The sequence below is a fragment of the Bos mutus genome, chromosome 15, assembly GCF_027580195.1.
Source record: "Bos mutus isolate GX-2022 chromosome 15, NWIPB_WYAK_1.1, whole genome shotgun sequence".
Classification (NCBI taxonomy): domain Eukaryota; kingdom Metazoa; phylum Chordata; class Mammalia; order Artiodactyla; family Bovidae; genus Bos; species Bos mutus.
In genome coordinates this window covers 39,427,514-39,439,925 of record NC_091631.1, presented here as the reverse complement: position 1 = coordinate 39,439,925, position 12,412 = coordinate 39,427,514, and the positions used below count along the sequence as shown (strand labels likewise).

General features: G+C 38.6%; 1 protein-coding gene across 5 annotated transcripts in view; it reads right to left on the bottom strand.

Annotated features, from left to right (window-relative positions):
- MICAL2 (microtubule associated monooxygenase, calponin and LIM domain containing 2) overlaps positions 1-12,412 on the bottom strand; it is a 244,200-nt gene that overhangs the window by 16,510 nt on the left and 215,278 nt on the right. The window lies entirely within an intron of this gene.

Here is a 12,412-nt window from a genome sequence, read left to right as displayed (position 1 = left end):
AAAAAGTTTTATCCATATACACTTATAACTTAGATTATGACCTTTATTCCTTTATTAAACAGAAGAATTATCATGATAAAATTCACATTGCTTTTAGATATTCAGTGTTAGATGCTAAATGTTTAGATAATAAAATGTTAAAATTTGGGAATGTTTGAGAAGTAGTAACATCGGTGGCTTTCTAGTATCTCACCCTGAAATGGGAACACAAGCTGTGTTGCAAAGCTCACGGCCATTCTCCAAGGATTTAACTTGGTAAGTCCCATTGTTGTTTGTTGTTCAGTTGCTAAGTCGTGTCTGACTCTTTGCGAGCCTAGGAACTGCAGCATGCCATGCTTCCCTTGTCCTTCACTATCTCCTGGAGTCTGCTCAGACTCATCCATTGAGTCAGTGATGCCATCCAACCATCTCATCCTCTGTCCCAAAGGTAGAGAGGAAAACAGGGCAGTCGGAAGATGTGTGTGACCTTGGGAAAGTGGTTTAACCTCTCAGAACCTCTGCTTCTTCATGGGATAAACTAAACAAGAAGGCACACAGGTAACAGAATCATAATAAAGAGCTGCTATTGATAACACAGGGTTACATGCCAGCCAATGGGCTAAGTACCTTATATGCAATACCTCACTGAATCCTCACAATAAACTCACCAGTAGGTTCCCTTGTTATCACCACTTGATGGCTGAAGAAACAGAAGTTTGAAAGATTAGAATAACTTACTCAAGCTCAGAGTTAGTAAGTGGCAGAGCCAGGGCTTGAGTTCAGGAGAGCCTTATCCTAAGCTCATACTCTTCTCTGCCTGTATACCCCTCTCCCCTCATTACTCCCTCCATTCCTCTCACAGCCCCGTAAAGTAAATAAAGCCCCTAGCACATTGCAAAGTCATCCATAAAAATGAGTTCTCTTTCTCCCTGTCTCCTTGATCACTCTTTTATTGATATGGAAACTGGGGTCCAGAGTGGTTGATGCGCAATGTCCCAAATTATATATTTAGTTAATGTACAAACTGGTGCTACAATGCAGAACTTGACTTCTGATTAATTAATTCATTCATTCAATAACACCTGTTTACAGAATAGGAGTCGGGTATTGCCTTAGGTACTGGGGATACAGTGATAGATAATGCTATTTATCACCAGAATTTTGGAGATAGTAAGGCATGGTATCGGAGAAGGCAATGGCACCCCACTCCAGTACTCTTGCCTGGAAAATCCCATGGATGGAGGAGCCTGGTAGGCTGCAGTCCATGGGGTCTCTAAGAGTCAGACATGACTGAGCGACTTCACTTTCACTTTTCACTTTCATGCATTGGAGAAGGAAATGGCAACCCACTCCGGTGTTCTTGCCTGGAGAATCCCAGGGACAGGGGAGCCTGGTGGGCTGCCGTCTATGGGGTCGCACAGAGTCGGACATGACTGAAGCAACTTAGCAGCAGCAGCAGCAGCAGCAAGGCATGGTATCTGCTGAAAAGGGTATTGTTAGATAATCTTTTGGATCAGATAGACCAAAAAGCTAGAATAAAATAGAACATCAGAAAACTGTCGCTACAACAAAAAAAGGACTCTGGGAATACACAGAAGGGAGGGGTTTTCTGGTCAGGATATGAGGCTGGGCTTCCCAGGGGAGGTGATGTTTGAACTGGGGTATTGAAGAAAGGATAACACTTTGAGAGGAAACACTGAGGGTGGGAGAGAACAGTTCAATAAGAGGGAACAATATGAGCAAAGACAAGAGGATAGAAGATGGTGGTGACAGAGATCAGGAAGGGCTAAGGGGACATAGAAGGTAGCCCATGAGACCTCGAAGTGTATGACCATCTCATCACAGAGGGCCCTGAATGCCGTGCTAAGGCTTTTGCACTTTATGCTGTAAATACAAAGGGACACTAAAGGTGGTTGAGCAGGAGAATGATACCTAGAGTTGGTGCAGGAAGGATTAAAAGGGAAAGAGAAATGAATAAAAGAACTTATAAACCTGTTGAATACCAACATCTTCTGAGCACTGTTGGTGGTGCTGAGGGCCAGGGATGGATAAGCACTGGCTCCAGCTATCCAGGAAACTGGGACCTTGCAATCCAGTGGGGAAACCAACACCACACAGCCAAATGGGATACAATGTGCCCCCTGCCATGCAACACAGGAGGGAAGTGATTCATCTTATATGGAGGAAGTGGGGAAACCTCAGAGAGGAGACAGCAGGTGAGCTCAGTCTAAGTGGATGAGTGGGAGTTTTCCAGGGGCAGGAGGAGATGAAGAACAAGGCATTCCAGGGCATTAGTTGCTGAATGGAAGAATGAAATTTATAGACTGCAGATCATATATATGACATAGATGTTAAAAACATATACTTTAAATTCAGATTTAGGATCAAACTTCCATTCTTTGACCTGTCACTGTGGGGGCTTGAGTTCTTAACAGCCTCCCTGAGCCTCAGTCTCCTCATCTGTTTAAAGATACAATGGGATTGTGCATTCAAAGACCTTAACCCAGCCCTGGCACTGAGTATAAACTCAATAAATAGTAATGGTCATTATTCAAATCATGTAATGTACATGATGGAAGATCACTTAGGAGTCATCTCTCCCAGCCATTGAGGCACAAAGGAATTTCCTCTCCCACCCTCCGCTCCAGCCTCTACAGTAATTCTCCGTGGATGGTGGAATGCCCTGCTGTCCAAGAAGCCCACTGCAGAGCTGTGTACTCTCAAGTACTGAAAACTTCTATTGCTCGTCAATGGGTTGGCTATTCGCCACTGAGTCCAATTTTGCCCTCTGGAGGCAAATAGAGAACACATAACTCTGTATTTTACGCGAAAGACATTCAGATATTTGAAGACTGATCTCATGATCCACTGTAGTTTTCTTATTTCAGAGTCAGTACCTCTAGGTCATTTATCATTTTATCATAAAAGAGCTGTCCACCTCTATTTGCCTTCTAATTTCCCAGAACATATCTTAAGGAAAGTCCAGAATCAAACAAAAATATCAACAGGCCAGAATGGAGAGACACGCTTACATCTTCACCTTGAGCCCTGGAATTGCAGGAGTCCTTCCAGCAGCAGTGTCTTCACCTGGCTCTTCCTAACTCGCACTTGAATCTTGTCTTCCCACACCAGGAGTGGTGAAGTCTGAGGACTTCATATTCAACTTGTGCAACTGATCTTCTAAAACTAATTCAAGACTTACTTGTGCCTTGTTAAATATCATCTTATTTTGTTCCATTAAGGGGGAATCTTTGGGATATTTTATTCACCTGACACATTTCTCCTCGTTTGGGATTTCTGTGAACTGGTAAAAAGGGCATCTTGCATCTTCATGTGATATTGAGAAATGAAACATCAGATGGAACTGAACCAAGAGCAGAGCCATCTAGCCCCGCAGGGACCTTTCTTACCCTTTGGGCAAGACTGTCCTACAAATTTTAAATGCATGGCACCCGACTAGTATCATCCAGCCCCCATTTCTATACCTTGTCCACTAGGATCTTATAAAAAACTTTAATATTAATAACAAAACAATTTTCCAAAATCAAGTTTCACAAAGCCTGTTGTGCCCATTGGCATGACAAACCTCAAAACACCACCCAGAAGAGGAAATGACATTTATTTTCCACAGCGTCGAAGTAAACGCCTGTGGTTCCTAAATTTCTGTCTCAATATCCACAATTTCTTTAATAATTCTTTCTAGAATTTTGACAAAGATCAGAACTCATGTTTCTTTCTCATATGAAACTAGAAAATATACCCATTTCTAGTCCTTTGGTTCTGGAATTTTTCCTGAGTTTTCAAAGACTGGGGTCATTTCTGCAAGTTATTTCAACACCAGGGGGTTAATTCGGTCAATAAGCAAATTCTGATTGAGTAAGGTCACATCGAAGACATACTCTATTGTGAACGTATCATCTTTCACCACGGCTGAGAAACCTGAATTCCTTGCTCTCCCATTTCTCTCACCTATCCAGGTTTAATTTCCTCATCTAGATACTTGCTTAACATTTCTAGATTGAGGGCCATTTCCCTTGATTAAGAAAACAGAAAGGCTGAGAGAAGAAAACCCTGCCCCTCCCCAGTCATGTAACATTAAACCATCTGTCTCAGCTCTGGGGCTGTCCTTGCCTTGTTCTCAATCCAAAAGAAACAGCACTGTTCTGCTGTCTTCAGAGTGTTTTTTGTTGTTGTTTTTCAGATTCAGCCTCTTCGCTACACTCTACCTACAGATTCAAGCCAGACTTTTACCCTGCATTTATGTCCCTTCTTCAGTCTTTCTAAAATGTGGTCCCTCTGAGAGTTGTGCAGCCTCATTGATTTCTATTGATGCTGTATTCAACAAACACAGATTGAACTGAATCAATCAATTTAATTTACTTTCTTGAGTGGAATAATTTGCAATTTTATAGCCTACAGTTTATTCTTAGACTCTTCCTTTCCTCAGTAGTCAAAATTACTTTTGAGGATCTTTGAACATGGAATCAAGTGCAGATTTCTAGGGAATCTGCTTTCCCAAGACATTGGGTACAGGCAGACGGTGCCTAGCCCAGGCTTGCCTTGCTCTCAACCCGAACAATGCACTGAGATTTCCATCACCTCACTACCCACCAGAGAGCTTCTCTGTAGGTCCTAATGAAGTCTCGAAGAGCATTGCTCATCACTGTAGATGTAGTAGAGTGAAGAGGCAGAGGGAGTGGGCTTTGAGGTCGATCAGACCTCAAAAGTCTCTCCCACTTACAATGTGTGACCTTGGCCAAGTAACCTCACCTCTTTCTGCCTCAGTCTCCTCCCCTGAAAAATGGGGGTGGGGACTTGCCTGGCAGTCCAGTGGTTAAGACTGCCACTACAGGGGTCATGGGTTTGATCTAAGATTGGGGAACTAAGAGCCCATATGCTGCTTATGCAGCCAAAAAACAAAAGAGAAAAATGCAGTGATCACAGTCTCCGTCTCATAAATTGGTTATGGGGATGAAATGACGAGATGCATGTAAAATGTTGACCATGGTGCTTGGACATAGTAAACATTCAGTAAATCGTTCCATTATTACTACTGTGCTGGTGCTTCTTCCAGCGTCCAGTTCTATGTTTCTGTGTGGACTATTTGCTGTATATCTCTAAAACTCAGCTAGAGTGTAATCCCTGACTTGATTATCTGTAGCTAAACTTTATCAGGTAACTTCCCTTGAGATTAATAAAAGCACTTAAATAATAATATATATATATATATATATATATATATATTTGTCTCCACATAAACAGAGAGATCATACGGCTGGATCATCAACACTTGCTTGGGAGGAAGCCTAGAGACTGCCTACACAGACCGTGAGCTCAGCCACACCTCCAGCTGGTCTCATGGCTGTTGGTGAACTGCACACCTTTCCAGGACAGGGATGTGACTCCTGCACCTGGGAACCAGGATGCAGCTAGAATGGCGCAACCCGAAGGTGAGCAGCCTCTGGCTGTGAATGCCACCCCTGCTGTGGCCACCATGCACTGGTTCTTCCTTTGTCCCTGTGCCCTCGTAACATGCTTTCTCCTAGACAAGATGCAAGGATCCTCTTGTTAGGCAAATTAAAGTCATCAAAACTCAATATAAAACAGCTTTTTACTAATGGGGTCATATAAGTTGACCCTTTTGTCCCTAGTGAGCTCTCAAAAACACAAAGCAAAATTTGTCACTCCCTACTGAAATTCAATACTCCCCTCCCCACCACCCCCCCACAAACATATACACAATTGAGTTTAAATCACCTAGCCTGACAGCATTTAGTCCCTGCTTACAATAGAGGGACTGGTACTTAACATCCAGAACTTTTTCTCAGTGGAGAATAACAGACTAAATGAACAATCTATTCTTTAAAGTCATGGCTTGTTAACCATTTCCTTTTGTCGGTAATGCTGAATGCTCCTCTGTGTATTGGGGTGTGGTTTTTCCAAGTTGGGTCTTGTGTTCCTCTCTGATTCACAACTATCTAAATCTTTAGATGTGATTTCCCACCTCCTCAGAACCTATGAGAAATTCTACTTTGGTTTTTCCTGCAATTCTGTCAATGCCCTTGACATCCTCAGTGATGATCTGGAGCACGAAAGGGCATTAGAGTAATCACAGCCAGAATCCTTGGTAGCAGTGGGATTTCCCTCACATGGTGGGTTTCAGCCCCTGCCTCTGGCTCTCTGGCCTCTGGTCGCTCTTAGCTCCTGTGCACATCCATGGACCTATTTCATTTCATCTCTAGCCAGGCCTCCTGTACCCAGCACTCTGGGTACTTGACTTCCCACAGCTCCTTACACATGATGGTGGTAATCCAGAATGCTACACTGGGGGTCTGGTCTGATTCAGTCTTGACAAAAACTGGATACTGGAAAGTAGGACATGATTCCATTCTGGGAGTCAGGGACTGCAGCTGAAAACCATAAATTCTAGCCCTTCCTTTATTAAACAGCTTTTTGTTTTTATTTTGCTTTTAGCTACCTATCTAGTCACCATAAATGAAGTTTTTCTTGCTTTTGAATTTTACTGAAATGATATCATAATATATGTAGTCTTCTACAACTTGCTTATTTTAAATTCTTTCTATATGCTTCTAAAATGCCTCTATGCTGCTCATTTTCACCGCTGTATTTATAATATTCAGTTGTATGTGCCACAGTTAACTGTACTACAGTTTATCCATTTTTCTGTTAATGGATAGCTAGGTTGTTGGTAGTAGTTTGCTACTGTGGATGATGCTACCATGAACATTGCTGTATATATCTTCTGGTTCATGTGGGTATGAGTTTCTCTGGAATATATAATTAGGAATGAAATTCTTGAGTAGTAGGTATGCAAATATTCAGCTTTCAGCATAAAGTCAAATTGTTTTCCAAAGATTTGTGGCTGTTTATATTCCCACTGTCTTCCCCTGGTGGCTCAAAGGGTAAAGTGTCTGCCTACAATGCGAGAGACCTGAGTTCAATCCCTGGGTCAGGAAGATCCCCTGGAGAAGGAAATGGCAACCCACTCCAGTACTCTTGCCTGGAAAATCCCATGGACGGAGGAGCCTGATAGGCCACAGTCCAAGGCGTCACAACAGAGCCGGATGTGACTGAGTGACTTCACTTTCACTTTTCATACTCCCACTAACATTGAATAAAAGCTCCCTTTATTCCTTACCCTTGCCAAATACTTAGTATTATCAGATTTTATAAGCTTTTGAAAATATAATAGTATAAATTTGTATAATATATAATATAATATATATATTATATATATATATATGTATAATATATAATAGTATAAATTTATAGTAATATAAATTTGCATTTTCCTAATTACTAATGAATATTCTTCTGTGAGACCTAGGACTTCCCTGGTGGCTCAGATGGTAAAGAATCTGCCTGCAATGCAGGAGACCCGGGTTCGATCCCTGTATTGGAAAGATCCTATGGAGAAGGGAATAGCAACCCACTTCAGTATCCTTGCTGGAGAATTCCATGGACAGAGGACCCTGGCAGGCTACAGTCAGAGGGGTCACAAAGAGTTGGACACAACTGAGTAAAACTATTACTATTCTTTTGTGAAATGTATATTTATACCATTTGCCTATTTTTATATGGAGTTGTTAATCTCTTATTGATTTGTAAGAGTTCTTTACATATTCTGGAATACTGAATATTTGTTATATTTGTTACAAATACATTTTCCAAATTAGTAGGTTTTCTTTTCTGGTTATATTTATCGCAAATCTTATTTTCCAAACTAGTGGCTTATTTTTTTCCTTTCCTTTATGATGTCTATAGACTACCAACTTGAAGTCTAAGAGATTCTTAACATTTCAAATTAAAGTCTTTAATTTTTATGACATTGATTATATGGTTTAAGATAAGGTTCAACTTCATTTTTTTCCTGTACGGAAAGCCAGTTGTCCCAGGATCACTGATCTCCTGTGAGTTGCAATGCTACTGCTGGCTTATTTCAAGTTTTCATATATGTGAGATTATATTTGGGTGTGTTGATGGCTCTCAGTGAAGTATTCAAATTGGCTCCATAAAGGATGTGCATATTTTTTCTTAGATTTATTCCTAGGCACATTGTGTTTTTATGCTAATATAAATGATATCTTCTTTGTTATTTCATTTTCTAGAAACCAATGCTGAGATATGGAAATGCAATTGATTTTTCTATTTTGATCTTATTTCCAATCACATGATATAGACTCTTATTATTTAAAAAAAATCATCTGTACATTCTTTTGGGTTTCAATGTGGTTAATTCTATCATCTGGAAATGACAAAAATTTGTTTCTTCCTTCCCAAAGCTTGTGCCATTTTATCTCTGTCTTACTGGACTGGCTGGTCTCCTGTGCAATGTTGAATAGAAGAGGTGATGGCAAGCATCCTCTCCTGTTACTGATTTTAAAAGAAATGCTTCTACTATTTTACCATTAAACAATGCTGTTTGCTACAGGGTTTTGGAAGATATGTTTCAAATTCAGAAAGTTCTGACTCAGCAATTTCACTTCTAAGAACACAAAAACACCAATTTGAAGAGACATATGAAGCCCTATGCTCATTGCAGCATTACTTATAATAGCAAGATGTGGAAACAACCTGTGTCCACTAATTGATGAATGGATTTTAAAAATGTGGTATATATACAAAATATTAGCCATTAAAAAACAATGAAATCCTGTCATTTGACAACACGAATGGACCTTGAAGTTACTATGCTAAGAGAAGTCACAGAGAGAAAAATAAATACCATAGGATTTCACTCATATATGGAATCTAACAAACAAAATAAAACAAAAACAAAGTCATAGATACAGAGATCAGAGCAGTGATTACCTGAAAGGAAGGAGTAGGGGGTGGATGAAATGGGGAAAAAGGGGTCACCTGTTTGATGATAGATGGTAACTAGATTTGTGGAGGTGACCACTCTCTAGTGTATACAGACATCAAATTGTCACGCTATACAGTGAAACTTATGTAAGTTTATTATGTAAGTTTATTATGTAATAAAAAAAATTTTAAGCTCCAAGAAGGCAAAATAAAAAGTTCTTTTTTTGCTAAAAGTTTTTATCCTAAATGAATGTTGAACTTTGTCAAATTATATTTTCTTCTTCTATTGAGAAATCATATGGTTTTCTCTTTAATTTGGTAATATGAAGATTGTTAAGTCACCCTTAGATTGTCAAATTTTAAAATGCATTGAATTAAATGTTAATTATATTCTTTTATCTTTTTGATTCTTTGCTATATCTATGGTTATGTCTGCCTCTTTCACTTGTTATTTATTTCTTCTCTTTTATTTTTAAAAATCAATTTAAAGGACTGCCTTTAGTCTTTTAACTTTTTCAGTGAACAATCATTTGGTTTATTTGACCCTATTTTATCTTTATTCTCTGTTTCATTAACATTTGCTCATATATTTATTATCTTCTTTCTTTAGGTTTATATTGTTCTTCATTTTCTAAGTGAAGTTGGACACTTAGCTCGTAGATTTAAGCCTTTCTTCCTTTCTAATAAAAGTATTTAAGGCGATACCTCTAAGAACAATTTTCACTGCATCCCATGAGTTTTGATCTATTGTTTTCCTTTTCATATTTACTATATTTTAAATTTCAAAGTATTTTTTAAAATATCTTTTTTATTTTTTTGACCCAAGAGAAATGTATATTTTTACTTTCCAAATGCATGATTTAAAAAAATACCCTTTGGTTATTGATTTCTAAGTTAGTTACATTGTAGTGTAGAATGTGACCTGTATAATATAGATTCTCTGAGATTTACTTTATGAACCAACATGGTCAATTTTTATAAATCATCATATAAACTTGAAAAGAACACACATCCTCTAATTTGAGGGTGCAGGGTTTTATACATGTCCATTGGAAATGGCAACCCACTCCAGTACTCTTGCCTAGAAAATTCCATGGATGGAGGAGCCTAGTGGGCTACACTCCATGGGGGTCACAAAGAGTCGGACATGACTGAGTGACTTCACTTTCTTTCCTTATTAAAGTTATTAACTGCAATGTTCAAACTTATAGTAATGTTTTGTCTGTTTGACTCTCATTAACGGAGAGATATAGTAAAACCTCCTGCCATGATAATAGAAATTTCTCCTTGAAGTTTTGTCATTTTTTGTTTTATATATTTTGAGGCTGCTATAGGTTCAACATTTTAAACTGTCATAATCTTCTTGGTGAGTTGGTCATTTTAAAATTATGTAGTGACACTGTTTATTGCTAATCATAGTTTTGTTACTAAAAATTAATTATCTGGGCTTCCCAGGAGGCACTAGTGGTAAAGAACCTGCCTGCCAATACAGGAGATATAAGAGACGTGGGTTTGATCCATTTACCCTAGCTTTATTTGTCTTATTTAGCTAGTATACACTTGCCATTTTTCTTTTTTACTTTAATCCTTTCACTTATTTATGCTTTATACATGTCTACTAAAGAGCATATAAATGGCTCTTGTTTTGATCATTGACTTTCACTACAATTATTGAGATATTTAGACTTGTTTTCTATCATCTTTGTGCTTTTTATCTTTTTAAAAATGCTTAAAAATTTCTGTTTAGAATTGAATTGCGGGTTTGGTTTAGTTGATTATTTTTTATTATTTCTTCTCCCTCTGTTTCCCCTAGTTGATTTGAAGTTATACATTTTTTCCTATTCTTTTCATAATTATAGTTAAAATCTAAATAGGCATTTTAAAATATCCTCAGCTCAGTTCATTTCAGTTGTTCAGTCATGTCTGACTCGTAGCGACTCCATGGACTGCAGCACACCAGGCCTCACTGTCCATCACCAACTCCCGGAGTTTACTCAAATTCATGTCCATTGAGTTGGTGATGCCATCCAACCATCTCACTCTCTGTCATCCCCTTCCCCTCGTACCTTCAATCTTTCCCAGCATCAGTGTCTTTTCCAATGAGTCAGCTCTTCACATCAGGTGGCCAAAGTATGAGAGTTTCAGCTTCAACATCAGTCTTTCCAATGAATGTTAAGGACTGATTTCCTTTAGGATGGACTGGTTGGATCTCCTTGCAGTCCAAGGGACTCTCAAGAGTTTTTTCCAACACCACAGTTCAAAAGTATCAATTCATTATTCTTAAATATTCTAACAAAGTCTAAACTTAATAAGTAGTTTAATTTCCTTTTAAACAACAGAAGGACCCTGGAATGCTTTACTTCTAATCATTCAACTCCCAACTCCTGTCCATTTTAGTCCAGTATTTTAGTTCTGTCTTTGGAAAAAAAAAAACCCATGCTATTTTATATTGACAATGTTTTACTTACGTGTTTATTATTTTTTACATTCACCATTTCTTCTTGAATATTTCAGAGCAGCCTCTTAGGTTTATCTTTTTTTTTCCTGATTAAAGCATATTTGCTAGAATTTTGTTTGTAGGTAATTTGTTGATTTGGCTTGAATCTCATTCTGAGTGGCTCACTTCTTTGTGTTTCGGGTGATTTAAAAAATTATTATAAGGTCATAGTTTACTGAATTTAATCTGTCTGAATCCTGAGAGCCTAACCTGAAGCATGGTCTCTTTGATACAGAATCTACAACTGGTCTTAGAGTTCTAGAGACCTGGCTTAACATGGGAATCCCAAGGTTAGCTCCCCTACTTCTTGTTAGACTTGAAGCAACCCTGGATTACTATTTCTGTGTTTGCTTCCTTCCTGGAACACATAGGTTTTAGCAGATGTTTATTCTTTTCCCTCTCTCTCTTGGCCCTGAGAGACTTCTCTCACTTAAAAGTCTAGCAACATCTTCAAAAATGTCTTGTTGTAGTTAATGGGCTTTTCAGTATATATTCCACCATTCTGCTGTTCCATACGTTTTAGGAACCGTGTTCTGTACTCTTGGCAGAGGCAGTCACTTGGGTATTTAATTAAAAATTTTTTTTCAAGTAAAATCACTGTAATAGTGTTTTTTAAAGCTGAGGGATGTAAAATTAACTTTGTGGGTCATAACAAGCACTAGAAAATGAGACAGAATAAAAAATATCGGTCTTTTATAAGTAGTAAAGTTTAAAATTATCTCTTGAAACATTGTATTCGATTATATATTTATATATACTAATAACTTGTGATATAAAACATATTTCTTACTGCTGTCATGGGCAATTTTTTTGTGTAAAGCAATTGTCTAGAGCACATAACTCTGAAGCACATAACTCAGTGACCCGAGGATCCACACGATGGAGAGAGGACCCAAGGCTTCTTTAGGAAGAGAATCTTTGTCTGTCTGGCCCTCACTGGGTCCATCTCTGTAATAAGGCCACTGCTCGACTAGGTAGCTACTGAGGCTGGAAATAGAGGTGACTACATAATAAGTGGATTATTGCCATTTGTTGAGAGAGGCAGTCTGCCATAAACCTTGAGCATTCCTGCATGTCTTTGCTGAGTGTGCAAAACAGCAAGGACTGACC